The 15,880-nt window shown below is 46.6% G+C and overlaps 1 pseudogene; it reads left to right on the top strand.

The window, feature by feature from the left end:
• The first annotated feature begins 419 nt into the window (after positions 1-419).
• LOC127187251 (uncharacterized) lies at positions 420-538 on the top strand (annotated as a pseudogene).
• Positions 539-15,880: the final 15,342 nt, after the last annotated feature.

Below are 15,880 nucleotides of genomic sequence, written 5' to 3' on the forward strand. Positions count from 1 at the left end.
GACGAAGATTATCTCTACACAAACTCTTAATTATTAGCGCTTTTTTTTGGTCACATATTTTGAATTAACTTTTAACTTTACAGATATTTTTGTTTGTTTGTTTGGCTGGGTGTTTTTGTTTGGTTGGTTGGTTTTTCACATTAAAGGCATATGCCACTACCTCCCAGCTGGAATATGAACTCAGGGCCTCATGGTTGTTCAGCATGCACTCTGAACCAGAGTAAGCTCTTCTAGCCCCATAAGAAAGGGTTTTAAGATATTTGCTAATGATCTGGATTTCATTGGCATCTTCTTTTTTTTTTTTTTTTTTTTAAACCACTCGTTTATTTTATGTGTGCATCAGCTTACATGAGAGTATTTATACGGGAACAAATAGAGGCAAGAAAATGGCATGAGTATATGTATACCACATGCATACAGTCGATGGCCCTACAAGCCTGAACGTGCCCAATCTCATCTGATCTTGGAAGCTAAGTAGGGTTGGGTCTGGTTAGTACTTGGATGGGAGACCACTTGGGAATACCAGGTGCTGTAGACAGAAGAAGGAGAAGAAGAAGCTAGGCATGGTGGCACATGCCTGTAATCTCAGCACTCAGGGAGTCAGAGGCAGGCAGATCTCTGTGAGTTCGAGGCCAGCCTGGTCTACAAAGAGAGTCCAGGACAGCCAAGGCTACAACAGGGAAACCCTGTCTTGAAAAACAAACAAAAAAACCTGTGATATGATATATATTCAACACCATTGACCGCCTTAGCCATTTTAAAGAGTGCAGTCCATCCGTATCCAGTTCATTCACGTGCAAGAACAACCACAATGTTCCCTTTGGTGTCGACGCTTTGTGAACGTTATGTGAATCTACTCATTGAAAGGCAATGCAGTTTTGCTTTTAATTTCTTCCTCCTTGGGCATGAAATCTTCCTAAGAAGAATGATGTTCAGACATGACATGCACAGAGCAGAGACTCCCTGGGCACTTAGCACGGAACAGACTGAGAGGCTGTGACACTTACATGTGCTTGCATCTCTCCCAGGTTCTATGGACTCAAGTGATATGGCTGGCTTAGCAGGGCGGGATGGGTGGTAGGGTTTGGACTTTGAATGTCCTACGAATCCCCATTGGTTGAAGGCCTGGCCTATAGGCTTTGAGGCTACTACAACACAGTAGAACCTTCTATAAGTGGGGCCTATTGGCAGGAAGTTAGGTCATTGCCAGTGCATCATAGTTTCTCTGATGGAATAACATGGCAAACGCAGCTTAAAGGGAAGGGTTTATTTGGCTCACAGTTCAAGGTATGGTCAGTCCGTGGGGGCAAGAAAGTCAAGGTGACAGGAGCTTGAAGTGGCTGGTGTCTTTGTTCCCACAATTAGGAAGCAGGAAGTGACAAATGTCTATGCTCACCTGGCCTTATTCCTTTTATAATTTTAATATATATCTCACATACATGGTATATATATCTACATGCAGGCAAACACTCATACATGTATTTTAAGATGTATGTAGATGCAGATAAATACGTATATATTTAAGATTTATATTTATGTACACACACACATATATAGATATAGATGAGTGTTTGCCTGCATGTAGGTATATATACCATGTATGTGCCTGGTGCCTGCAGAGGCCAGAAAAGGGCACTGGATGCCTTGGATTTGGAGTTATGTATACTCAAGGAATAGTGCTGGACACTTTGTAGTGTGGGGCTTCCCATTTCAATCAGCCTAATCCACATGACTCCTGACGGGTGTCCCATAGGTTAATTTATCTCTCAAAATGACAACTGCGGATGATCATCACAAACTGTGTCCTGGGGACATTAGGATCCTTATTACAGAGAGCCTTCCTCTCTCTTGCTCTCTGATTGCTGTGAAGTGAGCAGTCCTCCTCTGTGCCAGGAGGTCAGATCTTTTCTCTGCGATGAGTTGGGGAGGCTTCTTTTGCAGTGAGCTGCCACAGTGATGTGCCTGATGGCACCACAGGCCAAGGCAAAAGGATCGAATGCCAACGGACTGAAAGTTCTGAAGCTGTGGGCCCAAATGAACTTTTCCTCCTTATAAGCTGATAGTGTTTTAAAAAGAATGTCTAAAAATGATGTTTAGTATCTGAAAAAATATTTATCGCAAAGTGGAGAAGAAATACATTGGAGAGAAAAAAGTTATTTCTGTATCAAATATGTTTCCTATGGGTCCAATTTTCACCATAAAAACTGAAATAAAACTGAAACAAAAGTCAAAATAGAAGTGAAAAGGTTCAGGCAAAATTTTATCCTATTAAAAATTGTGAGCTGATCTTTTGAAAATATGTTGGAGCTAAATGTGGAACTAGCTTCCTTTGAATTGAGAATTTGAAAAAGTCTCCTTATAAGCTTATTATTTTCACATTCAATCTGTGTTCTCGTGACCCAGCATCCTGTCCTGCATTTATTTTTCTAAAGTGAGAGATCATCACATCTGGGAATGAAAGCAGAGTCACTGACCCAGGCGGGGAGGGACGGACTGATGCTGTTTCATTACTGATGCCTATGGGAGCCCAGGGCAGGACCAAGGCAGAGGAGATGGCAAGAGGAAGAGAAGGAGCCCGCACCCCAGGTGATAGCTGCCTTTTGACATCTTGTTTAATTCAGAGTCCCTGCTCTCACACTTAGGCTCAGCATATGTGTGTGTGTGCATGTGGGGTGTATGTGTGGTATGTATGTATGTGTGTCTCTGTGTGTGTGCACATGTGTGTGGTATCTGTGTGTGTGGTGTATTTGTGTGTATGTGGTGTATGTGTTGCATGTGTGTGGTGTGTGTGTGGTGTGTATGTATGTATGTCTCTCTCTGTGGTATACGTATGTGTGCACATGTGTGTGTGGTGTGTATGTATGCGTGTCTGTGTGTGTGGTGTATGTGTGATGTGTATGTGTGTGTAGTGTGTGTATGGTGTGCGAGTGCACAAGCATGCATGTGTGCTCAAGAGTGGAGGTCATCATCAGGTATTTTCTTTGATACTCTCCACATTAGCTTTTGAGATGTGATCTTCCAGGGAACTTGCACTTCGATTCGCTAAGCTGGCTGCCCAGTGAGCCCCAGTGAGCCCGAGTGAGCCCCGGGACCTTCCTGTCTCTGCCTCCCAGGTGCTGAAATTACAAGTGCACTGCCATGGCCAGCTTCTTACATGGGATCTGAACTCAGATTCCCAGCACAACACTCTATCTGCGGAGCCACCTCATTACAGCCCAGGGTTGGGTTTTGCTGGTAAGGTTATAGTGAGATTGGACTCCGTTCCCAAAAGCAAAGTCCTTGACTTAACTGAGGACATAGATTCCTTCTTATTCTGTAGGAGAAAATTCGCTTCCAAAGCAACTGAACCCACCACCCAGCCAGGATTCCATCAAAATCTCAAACTACTAAAAGGAAAACATCTACACCTAGCCACCCACATATCAGCAGTACCTCTGGCTTGCACTGGCCCCGTATGGCCCCTAAACTAGAATCCCAGCAGTAAGAGGGGGTCTTGGTGTGAGCTACCAACACCCACGCCTCTGGGCTTAAACAGCTTGTGAGAGATCATAGGTTCAAAGTCCCTGGGGCCCTGAAACATAAACACTGCACTATAAGAATGAGTTAAAAAAATGGTTTCTATCATTTCCCAGCTGAGTTAATGGGCTGCTTCTCTGAGAACCAGGGAGACAAGCCTGAAGAGCCAGATGGCCAGGCGTGAGCCCCAGGGAACCCAGCCCTGGGCTTTTTGCACAGCTGTTTCCGGTTCACTGTTCCTCTTTAGTAAACCCTGTCCTGAGCAGGGTGTTTGGAAGCATGGTGGGGACAGCCGAGACCTTTGATGTTGCGAGGGTAGGACCGGATGGAGAGTCCAGAGAGTGGAAGAGCTGGAGCGGGAGAGTGTTTGGAACCTTCTGGGACATGAGGGCTGGTACTGCTTGGAACCACAAGGTTTCTGCAGCACACAGGAGTTTGTGAGCTTATGTGGGAAGATGGAGAGGCTGCATCCAGCCCACCTGGTAATTTGCCAGCAATGTTTTTCTTCAAGAGTCGGTGGCTATGTGGCGGGGGGGGGGTCAATATTAACAGAGACATTTCCATGCTTGGATTTCATAATTACAGGCCACGCTTTCTCTAAAGGCTTTGTTGAAATGTTCCCACGATGAGATGGAGATTGAGACATGAAGAAGTGGCCTCAGGGGTGCCTGGGAACCAGGATTTGTGACGAACGGGAACTGGACGTGTATCCATGCAAGCATCTGGAGTCTTGGTGACAGAGGGGCGTGTCTACATGGCTCTGTCTTTCAGGCTGGAAAAGGGGCCAGTGCTCTACAGCGTGATCTATCTGAAGTCACGTTGCAAGCGGTGGTGGAGCAAAATGGTGTGAGACAGGGTGCATATGGGCTTCTAGGCAGGGCAGGCCAGGAGCCAGCTCAGCCTGTGACTGCAAATCTGACCTCTGTGTCCACACTCATGGAAGTGTGGAAGATCCTTCTGTGTGTGCACACTCATATGGAAGGTTCTTCTGTGAGTGTACACTGGTGTGGAAGATATTCCCTAATAGACTATGAAAGAATTATGCACGCGTGCACACACACACACACACACACACACACACACACACACACACACACACACGCCCTCGTGGTGTTTGGTATAATACAAAGCCATTAGTTAATGTTGGGTCCCTCTGACTCTCACATTTCTACTCTCTGACCTTGGGTGCCAGATACAAGTTGGCATAAACATATAGAAAGCCTCCTGCAGCTTCCTGCTATTTGTTGCACCATATTCCTGGAAGCCTTTGCTCATTCCAAGTCTACTGTAAAGGATAAGGGAGAAGGCTAGGAGATGGCTCAGCCAGTAAAGTGCTTTCTGTCCAAGAATGACAACCTGTCTCTGGCAGCCAGAACCTACGTAAAAAGGCCAGATGTAGTGGTGCATGTTTGTAATCCTGGTGCCAGCAGAGACAGGAGGGTCCCTAGCCTTGCTGGACACCCAGTCTGGGCACAGCAGTATATTTTAGGCCACTGAGAAAAACCTGCCTCAAAAAACAAGCCAAGGTAAGCGAGTAGCTCTTCAGGAAGATTGACCTCTGGCCTCCACATGCCTGTATTCACATGCATTCATACTTACATGTGCATGCATGTGCACACACACACACACACACACACACACACACACACACACACACACTAAACAAATGATGGAAGAAATAATCTCTACACCTAGGAAACATTCAGAAACATGGTGAATTATCCTGATTTCTGTATTTATGAGGCTTCTTCCTACAAGCCAGCTTAAAGTCTGAGCCAGGCAGATAGGTGAAGAGTTAACCAAAGACCATAGGCACAGTTTTTGACACAGCATTAGTTCACCAGCCCGTGGACTTCCCTGGAGGCTGAGCTGAATGCCATGGGTCACAGACTTTGCCCTTGTGACAACAGCCAGCCCTCCCTTCAGGCCTTTAGCAAATGCTCTTTGCCCTCTGTCACCTGTACTCCTGAGTTTGGCCTCAGCATACAAGACTACCCTTCATCCTCCGCACTGGTAAGTGTGGTTGCCTAGGCCAATGAAGGTGGCCTGGTTCTCCCTTGGAGTACAGTTAGGTAGGAGGGAAAGGTAACGCAGTAGGGAGATTACAGCTAAGGAAATGCACTTCAGATTTCTAAGGATCCAGAAATGGAGATGGGAATGTTCCTGGTGCAAAGTAATGATCAAGGTTAATCACCCCCAATGCACACTGTATACATTGCCCACAAACACTCACGATCCTAATGTACATGGAAACAAAAACACAAGGGGAGGGGTAGGCTCAGTCAGACAGATGTTTGCTAGACAGAACCAGGGAGCTGCGTTTGATCCCCAGAGCCCACCTAAAACCAAGCAGATGCAGTGGCACACACTGGTAATCCCAACGCTGGCAAGGTGGAGATAAGTATAAAAGAGACTCGCTGTGAAAGAACTTGGTGATCAGGGGTCAAGGAATACCGCAAAAAGTCAAACCACACAAAAGACCTCACGCAAGAGATGTATTGGGGAAGGGCCTATGGAAAATGGCTGCCTTGAAGTGGGGATGGAGACAGCAGGCCAGGCCATGACGGCAGGCCTTGGGGATGGGGGTGGGGGAGGGTGGGCAATGGAGCATGGGAAAATGCATGATGGTGGAAATGTGTTGCCTTGGCTGTTAGTGAGGATGAGTCCACTGGTGCTGAGTCACTGAAGGGGGTGTGCGTGCTCTGAGGAACCTGGAGTGTGGACGGTTCTTAGTTGACCAGCAATGTGGCTCTCCAGGGCACACTGGCCAGCTGGTTTGGCTTACTTAGTGAGCTCCAGGCCACTGTGGGACCCTGTCTCAAGGGAAAAGCATACAGCACCCGAGGAACAGCCCTCAAGGTTGTCTTTTGACTTCCAAATGCTCACATGCATGCATGCATGCTGGCGCACCTAAGTACAAACAAAAATATTAAATTTTTAAAAAAAGCAGATAGCCGTGTGTGTGTGTGTGTGTGTGTGTGTGTGTGTGTGTGTGTGTGTGTGTGTGTGTGTCCCCAACAGGACTGAGAAAGGTAGAGACTCAGACTGGTATATGAGGTGTTGGCCCCAGGGTACGACTGACTGAGGAATTGCTCTTGTTATTTTGCCTGGACAGAACCCCACCACCAGATGATGGGGGTGGCGAACCAGACTCGCAGCAGTTGATAGAACCCCAGCATCACCCAAATATGTCTAGCATGATGCAGCTGAACCGTCCTTGAAGGTGGCTTCCAGCTCAGCAAATCTCTCTGAGCTGGACGCTGCAGGTCTCCCCTGGCTGCGCTCCTCACTGTTTCTCAGACCTGGTGTGAAGCCCTAGATTAACAGCTCCCTGAGGGAACGCAGCCTAAGATAAGCAGGGAAACCCATGCCACTGTCCCCACACGTCAACTTGAAGCTTCAGGTCTTTGACAGTTGTAGAACGCTAAAGGAAACCAAATTCAATAATTTATCATTTTTACAACACATGAAACTCCATTTTCTTTTTAAAATTTTTTCTGAAACTGCATTTTCAAAAAGCTCATGGGATATCAGACTTTTATATTTTAGTTTTATTTTTAAATACAAATAGACTTATGGGAAGCCTCAGGAACATGCAGCTTTCACCCAGCCTTGCCATATCAATCAGCTTTCCATCACTATATTTAAACGCCTGACACCATCAACTTATAAAGAGAAAAGTTTTGGAGCCTCCAATCCAAGCTCTGACAGCCCCATTGTTCATTCCTGGGAGAACCTGACATTTCTTATCTGCTCTATCTCTATAATTTTGTACTTTGAGACATTTTATGAATGGAGGCATATAGTCTGTGATTTTTTTTTTCTCTTTTGAAGTTGGCCTGTTTCCCTCACATACACTCTTGAGATCCAGGCACAGTTCATTTTTCTCTGCAGAGCAGCGTTCTGCGGCAAGACGTACCTTGCTTTTGTAACCATCTGTCTAGCGAGCGAGCTTCTAGGCTTCGGCTTTTACAAATGAAACTGCTCTGAACAGTCCGATGGAGGTTTTTGTGAGAGATGAATATCTATCTCCCTGAGGTGCAGGCCTAGGAGTGCTTGCTGGTGTGTGGTAAGTTCACGTTTTGACACTAAAACCCCCCCTGCTGTGCTGTTCTCCTAGGGGGCTCCACCATCTTGCATACGTGGCAATGAGTGGGAACTACATGTCTGCTCTGTGCACTGCCACTGTTAGAAATGACGATGTTCCTCTCCTCGTGGTCAGGAGAACTGCATGTCTGGCATAGAGATCGAACACTCCAGTTAGACTGTGTCAATCGCCTGGCCCAGGCACTACCCCAGAGAGGTGGGCCTACCTCAAGCCATGCTAAAGAGATAGGTGAAAAATTAATTCTTTATGAGATACTGTATTTTTCCTTCTCGTAGGCTCCACCCCCAGCTTGGTAGCTCAGCGGGCCACATACCGTTTTTAAGGCTGCCTGTCTTTCTTTCTCTATCCCAAGCCTGCTTTTCTGAACACGTTGGGCTTCCCTGTTGTTTTGGGATTCCTTATTCTTTCTCTAAAGTCTCCCTGTCTGCTATGTGGCTGCTTGTCCACCACGCGGGTCTGACCTTCATGCGTTCTTAAACCGCAAGGCTTTTTTCTTCTTTCTCCCATTTCTCTCCTCTGGGCAGGTGCTGAGGTTCCCAGCTTGCCTGCCCTGGCCCCTTTTCTCTTAAATGCTCACAAAATTGCCCTTGAGCTTCCACTAGAATACAGCCTTAAATTATTTTATTAATGAGACTAAAGGATCCCAAGAGGAGATCTGTTTCCCGATGTCACCACCAGCAGTCAGCCCACCTCTCTCTTTTTAGTTCTAATGAGCATATAAAGTACTGTATTAGTCATTGTTCCTAGATAACCTGACAAAAATCAGCTTGAGGAAAAGTGTCTGATATACTGGTTGGGATTCAGACTCAGGACAAGCAGCTGAGGTCTCCAGGTTCTCCTAGCATCCCTTAGTCTCTATTTGTTACAGGGCATGACTGGCATACCCCTCTCTCCACCCTGAACTTTCCAGCCCAGAGGCTGGGATTCTCCTCCCCCAGAAGCTCTCCCTCCCCCCCCTCTACTCCCCACTTCTCTCTCTCCCTCTGTATGGTGATTTCACTGGCCCCCTCCTGTGAGGTCAGTGAACCCACCAGAGAGAGCTGTCTCTGACAAAGCTGCATTTGTATACTGTAATTTGGCTTGAATTGGCTCATGTTGTAGGTGAACCATAACCTATCAATAGAACCTTATATAATTATTAGAAAGAACTAAGAAAAAGAGTCCTGGGTACAGCCCAGCCCATGATGGTGGGACAGCTGCAGGAGGAGGAGGTGGCCATGGTCAGTCAGAAGGAGAGAGAGAGAGAGAGAGAGAGAGAGAGAGAGAGAGAGAGAGAGAGAGAGAGAGAGAGAGGGAGAGAGAGAGAAGATGGAGATGGTGGGGAGCTGGCACTGAGCTTTCACTCTCCTTTTAGTTCAGTTCGGGCCTCCAGCCCTTGGCATGGCAACACCCACAGTTAAAGTAAGTTTTCTTACCTCCAGCAACTCAGTCTAGAAGCTCCTATTGTCATGCCCAGAGATTTGCCTCCCAGGTGATTCTACCTCCTGTCAGCACTAACCATCCCCGGGACCTTCTGTGGTTTAAGTTTGTGTTTCCTGGATGACTGACAACACCAGCCATCTTTCTGTGTGCTCATGGCCTGCCATGTTGGACGCAGCAAGTCAGTCACTCACGTTGTATCTTGATGATTCTTCCTTCTAAGCTGTGGAGACTTGAGAATTTTTATAAACCATATTTAAAATACATGGTTTGGAGTTATTTATGACTGGCTATAACTTGTTGTTGCTGTTCTTCTTCTTCTTCTTTTTTCATTTGCTTTTAAATTGGATTTTCTTGGACCAAAGGTCTATAGTATTGAAGAAATCAATTTACTGACTTTTTGTGTGAATGTAGGGGTGTGTGTGTGTGTGTGTGTGTGTGTGTGTGTGTGTGTGTGTGTGTGTTAGGGGGTGTTATACTTATTCACCACTGCAGTCCCTCCTTTGTTGTCTTCTGAGAGTTTCACACATCATTTATGTTGGGCCCATTTTGAGCTGATTTTATGTAGGGTACAAGGTCAAGGTTTTTTTTTTTTTTTTTTTTTTTTTCTTCCCCAGCACCATTTCTTGAGATTGGACATTTTAAAAACTTTGGCCTTTCAGATGGCGGCTCATGGGCCTCATGCCTGTGCCTGAGGGTGAAGTCTGCGAAGGGCCTCTGGCCAGCTGGAGCACAGCAAACACGGCTCTGGCAGGCCCTGCCCTTCTCCCCCATTCCCTCTGCCTTGCTGAAAACCATGAGATTACATTCCTAAAGCTAGCCTCCAAAGTCTATTCCCTTACTCGGCCACTTCCTTTTCCTGAGGCTGACCACCAAGGTCCAGCTATCAAAGGATGGAAGTCAAACAATCAAAAGCTCCCCTTTGGCTACCCTAATTAACACGCCCAATCAAAATTAAACGCCTCATCCTAACATGGATGCCATTTGCCTATAGGCCACGTCTGTCTCCCCTCTATCCGGAAGCAGTCCTTTGTCCCCTCTGAGACACACACCAATCCCCCTCTCCCCTGTTCCCTTCCCCTTCTCCTTCATCTTCTATCTCCTGTCTTTGTCTCTTGTTCCCTGCTCTTTGACCCTCTAGGGCAAATATATCTCCTTTGTGGGGAGAACTTGGCCTTGGGGAGTCCTAAGCCGATATCGACATTGATCACTTACAGTCTGAACCTGGGCCCGACCCCTGGGTGGATGGGAACCTTCTCTTGGAGGCAATGTTAGTGAGATGGGAATGTTGGCATGAAAGCTTTTCCTGCAGGTTGCTACCAGCTACCAGCTTCTCAATAGCTGAGACGGGGTCTGGAACCTAAGGTGCTCATTACAGGGGCCTGAGAGGGAAGGGCAGAGGCCATGTGACTGTCTTTTGTAGCACTTAAATCCTATCCTGAGAAAAGACATAAAACATTTAAAAGAGAGCTGGGAAGACGGGCCTGTTAGGCAACCAAGAACCACCCACATTCCAGAGCCAGGGGCTCCCCCAACCCCCCAACCCACCTTCAATGACTCAAAGCCAACACCACTAGCGGCCAATGCAACACATCGTCACTGCTACCACATTTTCCCTATGTGCATGCTCTATACCTCCTCCTCCACACAGAGCCTGTCACCATGACCCGGTCTGCCACTGTCTCTATCCCTGCTCGGAGGCAGCCATTTTGTGCCCTCCTTCCCCAATAAATCTCTTACCCGGGGTCTGCTATGTGGTGTGAATTTTGTAGTACTCCTTGACCCCGGTTGCTAAGATAGTCTTTCACTACAAAATCCTTTCATGGCCCACTGGGTCAAAGTGCTTGCTGCGCCAGCAGAAGGGCCTCAGTTTGCAGTCCTAGAGTTCATGGAATGGCAGACGGGGGTGGGGGGGGGGCTGTATAGGTATACCAGCTCTCACACAATAAAATGAGAGGCGGAGACAGAAACCCCAAAGGCTTGGGAACAGCTAGCAAGGAAGAGAGTGGAGCATGAGCCTGTGCTTACTTGAGTTTAACCTTTGACTTTCACTGCGCTCCTAGGCTGTAGTGGTCAGAGAGGATGGGGTCAGCCTTCCAGGACTGTGGAGCACACTGGCTGCTGGTATGAAATAGGTTGTGGGGAGAGGCTGGTTGGGGGAGGGTTTGTATATCACAGATTGGGGTCCATGGGAAAAGAAAAAAGGAAAAGTGAGTTTCAGAAGGTGGTGCTGGAGAAGGCTTCCTGGCAGCGGCGGTGGGGGCAGAGTGTGGGGGAGGCAGGGATGGGGGCAGCCAGGAGTCTGACACTCTTGACATTTAGCTTGCTTTGCAAATACAGAGCAGATGGAGAGGTTATATTGCATTTCTGAGCTGGATTATAAATGGTGTTAATCAGTAGTGGTAGCCAAAGCATTTCCTGAAAACCTCAGGCAGCCTCTTTGGGGTGGGGGTGGGGTGGGGATGTTCAACATTCCGCTGCAGAGCCACAGCAAAGCCTGCTGTTTAGGGCAACTGACAGGAAAGAGCAGGAAAGACACTGACATTGAGGATGGAAGCGTGACCAAGGGGAGAGTTGATGAGAACCTCAGGGAAGCATCAGCTGAAAGTGACGGACCCAAGTGGCTGTAGGAAACTCCAATAATGCAGATTCCAGCCTAGTACAAAGACGAAAGAGGAAAAGAAGCTGCATCGAAATGAAATCAATCCATCAAAGGCAAAATCATTCTACATGCCTTTATAAAATAAAAGGTGGCAAGGGGGTACCCTTGGTGGGCCGTGCCAAGGTGTGCCCCTGAGAAATTACAACATGCCACAGATTGGGTATAAAAGAGGCTTACTGGGGAGGGGGTGGAGGAGAGGCATAGGGGTCCTGTTGGGGAGATAGAGGCAGACAAGTAGTTATGTAGGCAGGCAGACAGAACAGAGAGAGAGAGAGAGAGAGAGAGAGAGAGAGAGAGAGAGGGAGGGAGGGAGGGAGGGAGGGAGGGAGGGAGGGAGGGAGGGAGGGAGAGGAGAGAGAGAGAGAGAGAGAGAGGGAGGGAGAGAGAGAGAGAGAGAGCCAGGAGGGAGGAGGGAGGTGGGTAGAGAACAGAGAGTTAGGATGGAGGGCGGATCCTTTTATCTGCTGCACACACCTGGCACACCTGGCAGCAGCCACAAGTCATGACATAGCAGCTGCTAGGTCCGTGAGAGCAGGCCAGTGGAATTGCCTGTGCACTAACACATACAACAAACAGCATGGACATGTCATTTGAGGCAAAAATGACTGAGGGCTGAGGAGATGGCTCAGTCCATAGTACCTGCATGCAGGCAGGCAATGAAGACCTAAATTCTGACCCTCAGACCCATGCAAAAAGAAGCCAGGTGCAACAGCATGTGACCATAGCCTCAGCACCAAGAAGATGGAGATGGGAGGGTCCCTGAAGCTTATCGGCCAGCCAGTTTAGCTGAATCGAAGAACTTCAGGTTTGAGGAACTAGGAGTTAGACAACCAGGAAGAGAGGCAAAAAAGATGGTGAGCTTCCAAGATGGCTGACTTCTTCCTCATGCTCTTTAATGGAGACAAAGACCTGGGCAGCTTTTTCTCCTGAAAGTCCAACAAGTTCAGAGCCTTACTAGGACCTGTTTATTCCAAAGTTGTGAGCCTATCAAACCTCACTGTCTTTGTTCAAACTGGTCAATCCCAAATTAGGGCATGAAGGCCGTCTAGAAGAGATGGGAGCATGTATTGGATCCCCCAAATCCTCCCATTGCTTTGCGCAGGGTCTTCCTCTGTATGCCTTGCTGGGGCCAGCAAGATGGCGCACAGGTAAAGGTGCTTGCTGCCAAGCCTGACGACCTGTATTGAATCCCCAAAACTGACATGGTGAAAGGAGAGAACTGAATTCTTCAAGTTGTCCTCTGGCCTGGCATGTGCATGCCTTCTGGAAGGACTTTGCCATGTAAGAGTATCTTGGAGATCAGGGGCCAAGGAGCACCACAAAAATCACACCACGAAACAAACCTCACACAAGAGATTGGTTTTTTTCCATGGGGGGGGGGCACACACAAGATGGCTGCTTCTGAGTAGGAAATGGAGAAAGTGAAGGTGGAGTGGGGATGGGGGATGGGGGAGCTCCAAGGAACCTGGTTCTGGAATGTGGGCAAAGGACTTTTGGTGGTTCTTAAAGTATGCCCAACACCCCAAATAAATAAATAGGTAAGTAAATAAATGATTTTTTTTTTCTCCCAGAAAATAAAAGTGGAGAGTATTCAATGAACGATAGTCTACATTAACCTCTGACCTCTACAGACATGTGTGTCTACACCCACATGTATCCATGCACACACCCACAATTGCAAGTACATATACCACATACACACTTGCTGGCTGAGTTAAAAAGAAATAGGCAAGTTCACAGTTCCAGTTGGGGACTTTGACCCATCCTTCTCACAAAGTGATAGAACCACTCTAGAAAATAAGCACGGAAGAGCAGACCCCACTTCCCACGCTTCACACAATGTAACGACAAACGAGGGCTAGTGAGATGCCTTGACAGTTAGAGGCATTTTCTGCCAAACCTATTGCCTTACTTAGAACCCAAGAGGCCAGCCCATATAGTAGAAAGGAAGAACTGGCTCCTGCAAGTCATCCTCTGATGCCCCCATAAGTAAAGAATACATTTTTAAGCCACAACTCAAAATCATTGCGCTTTTTTTTTTTAAGGTAGGATCTTCTCACCGCATAGCTCAAGTTAGGCTGGAACTTGCTATGTAGCTCAGGCTAGCCCCAAACTTAGAGCTCTCCCACCTCAGCTATAATTTCCAGCACCAGGCACCATCAAGCCCAGCATTGTTTTATTTTGGAATCCTCAATATTTAATCTTTAAAAAGAATATACTTCGAGGTTTCATGCTTCCTGATTTTAAAACTTAATGCAAAGTTACAGTAATTAGGACAGTGTGGCATCCAATAAAGACAAATATAGATCATGGATTCAACTAGGGAGCCACTATTTACCTTCATGTATATAGTCAAATGACCTTTCACTATGGTGTCAAAAGTGTACAGAGGGGCAGATAGTCTTTCCAACGAATTGTATCTAGAAAACAGCACCCATGCTCAAAAGAATGCATCTGTAGCCTCAAGTCAAAGAACCAACAATGGAAACATAGCATCTAACATTTATGAGTGTGTGTGTGCGTAACTGAATTTATTTGTACCATGTAGGTACAGGTACACATGGGGGCCAGAAAATGTTGAGCCTCTGCAAAGAGATAGCAGGTGGCTGTAAGCCTCCTGATGTGGGTGCTAGGAAGTTAACTTGGGGACTCTCTGAGCAGTATGGACTTTTTATTGCTGAGCCATTCTCCAACTCCAATATCCAAAGGCTTTATATTCGTATTTTGAATTTGGTAAGAGTTTCATGCATAAAATATCAAAAGCATAGACAACAGAAGAGTAGAAAAACTGCAGTACAATTGCACATCACATGACACAAGCATTCAAGAGACGGAAGCAGCAACCTACAGGAGGAGAGGCAATATTTTCTAATCATGTGTATGAGACACATAAATGCCAATGGTCTATAGAGAGCTCCTATACAGCAACAACAGCGAGCACAGCTCACTTAAAATGATCAAGTAGGGGCTGTGGAGATGCCTCAGTCACAAAGTGCCTGCTGGGTGAACACAAGGACCTGGGTTCAGGTACTTAGCGTCCATGTAAAAAGCCAGGCTTAGGCTACAGTGCACCACTGCAGAGGACCCAAGTTTGATTCCCAGTACCCATAACCACATGTACCTCTAGTCCCAGGGGATCTGATGCCCTCTTCTGGCCTTCAGGAGCAACTATATGAGTAGGGTACACGAATCCTTACAGGAACATACACATACGAATACATGAAAGAATAAATAAGCAAAAGCCTAAAAAGCAAAAACAAAAACTGAACACCAAAGTAAGAACAAGTCAATGAGGAAGTGGATAGACGGCAAGATCTACTACTTCATCAAGCAAAACACAGACGCAAAGCCAGCCAACCTTATAGATGCTGAAGAAATAAAAATTAAACCATAATAAATATAAAGTAAGCTATTGAAGGGATGCAACCCCACCACTGTGAATCATAACTACATGCTTCTGAATAGCTAAAACCATGAATCACACTTAGCACCAGTGGGGCAGCGGGGATGGGCAGCTGGTGGATAGCTCCACTGCTGTACAGGAAAAGTGAGGTGTTTCTTAGAAATATTCTTAGAAAACGATGATATTCTTGGGTGTGTTATCTCAGAGACATGAAGACATTCACACAGCACAGCACCTAGATGCAGATGTTTACACTCTTGTTAATGTAGTTTAAAAATGGAAACAATCCAGATGTGCCTAGTAGGTTAAATGGCAAGAAGGAGGTGATACAGTCAAGCTCTGGATGCTACTCAGCAGTGGAAAACAGCAGATGATAGATTCATATAAGAACCCGAGAGATCTACTAAAGGGCTGTGCTGAGTCAAAGGAACAGTTCCGAAGGCTGGGGACCGAGCTCAGGGCCCTGTGCATATTGACAGGTGCTCTACCACCGAGGCACAAGATCTGAGTGTTTAGACAGATCTTATATGACTTCATTTTTATAATATTAGAGCCTTAAATAGCTATCTATCATCTATTTTATTTAGTGTATGTGAGAGAGAATGTGTGTGCATGCACACGCGTATGCGTGCTCCATGACACACATATGGAGGTCAGAGGACAGCATTCGGAAGCTAGTTCTCTCTTTCCACCCTATGAAGCCAGTAGTAAAAGTCAAGTTGTTGGACTTGGTGGAAGCACCTGTACTGGCCGAGCTATATAGATGGCCTAT

Source organism: Acomys russatus, chromosome 3 (genome assembly GCF_903995435.1).
Source record: "Acomys russatus chromosome 3, mAcoRus1.1, whole genome shotgun sequence".
In the NCBI taxonomy this organism is placed as follows: Eukaryota; Metazoa; Chordata; class Mammalia; order Rodentia; family Muridae; genus Acomys; species Acomys russatus.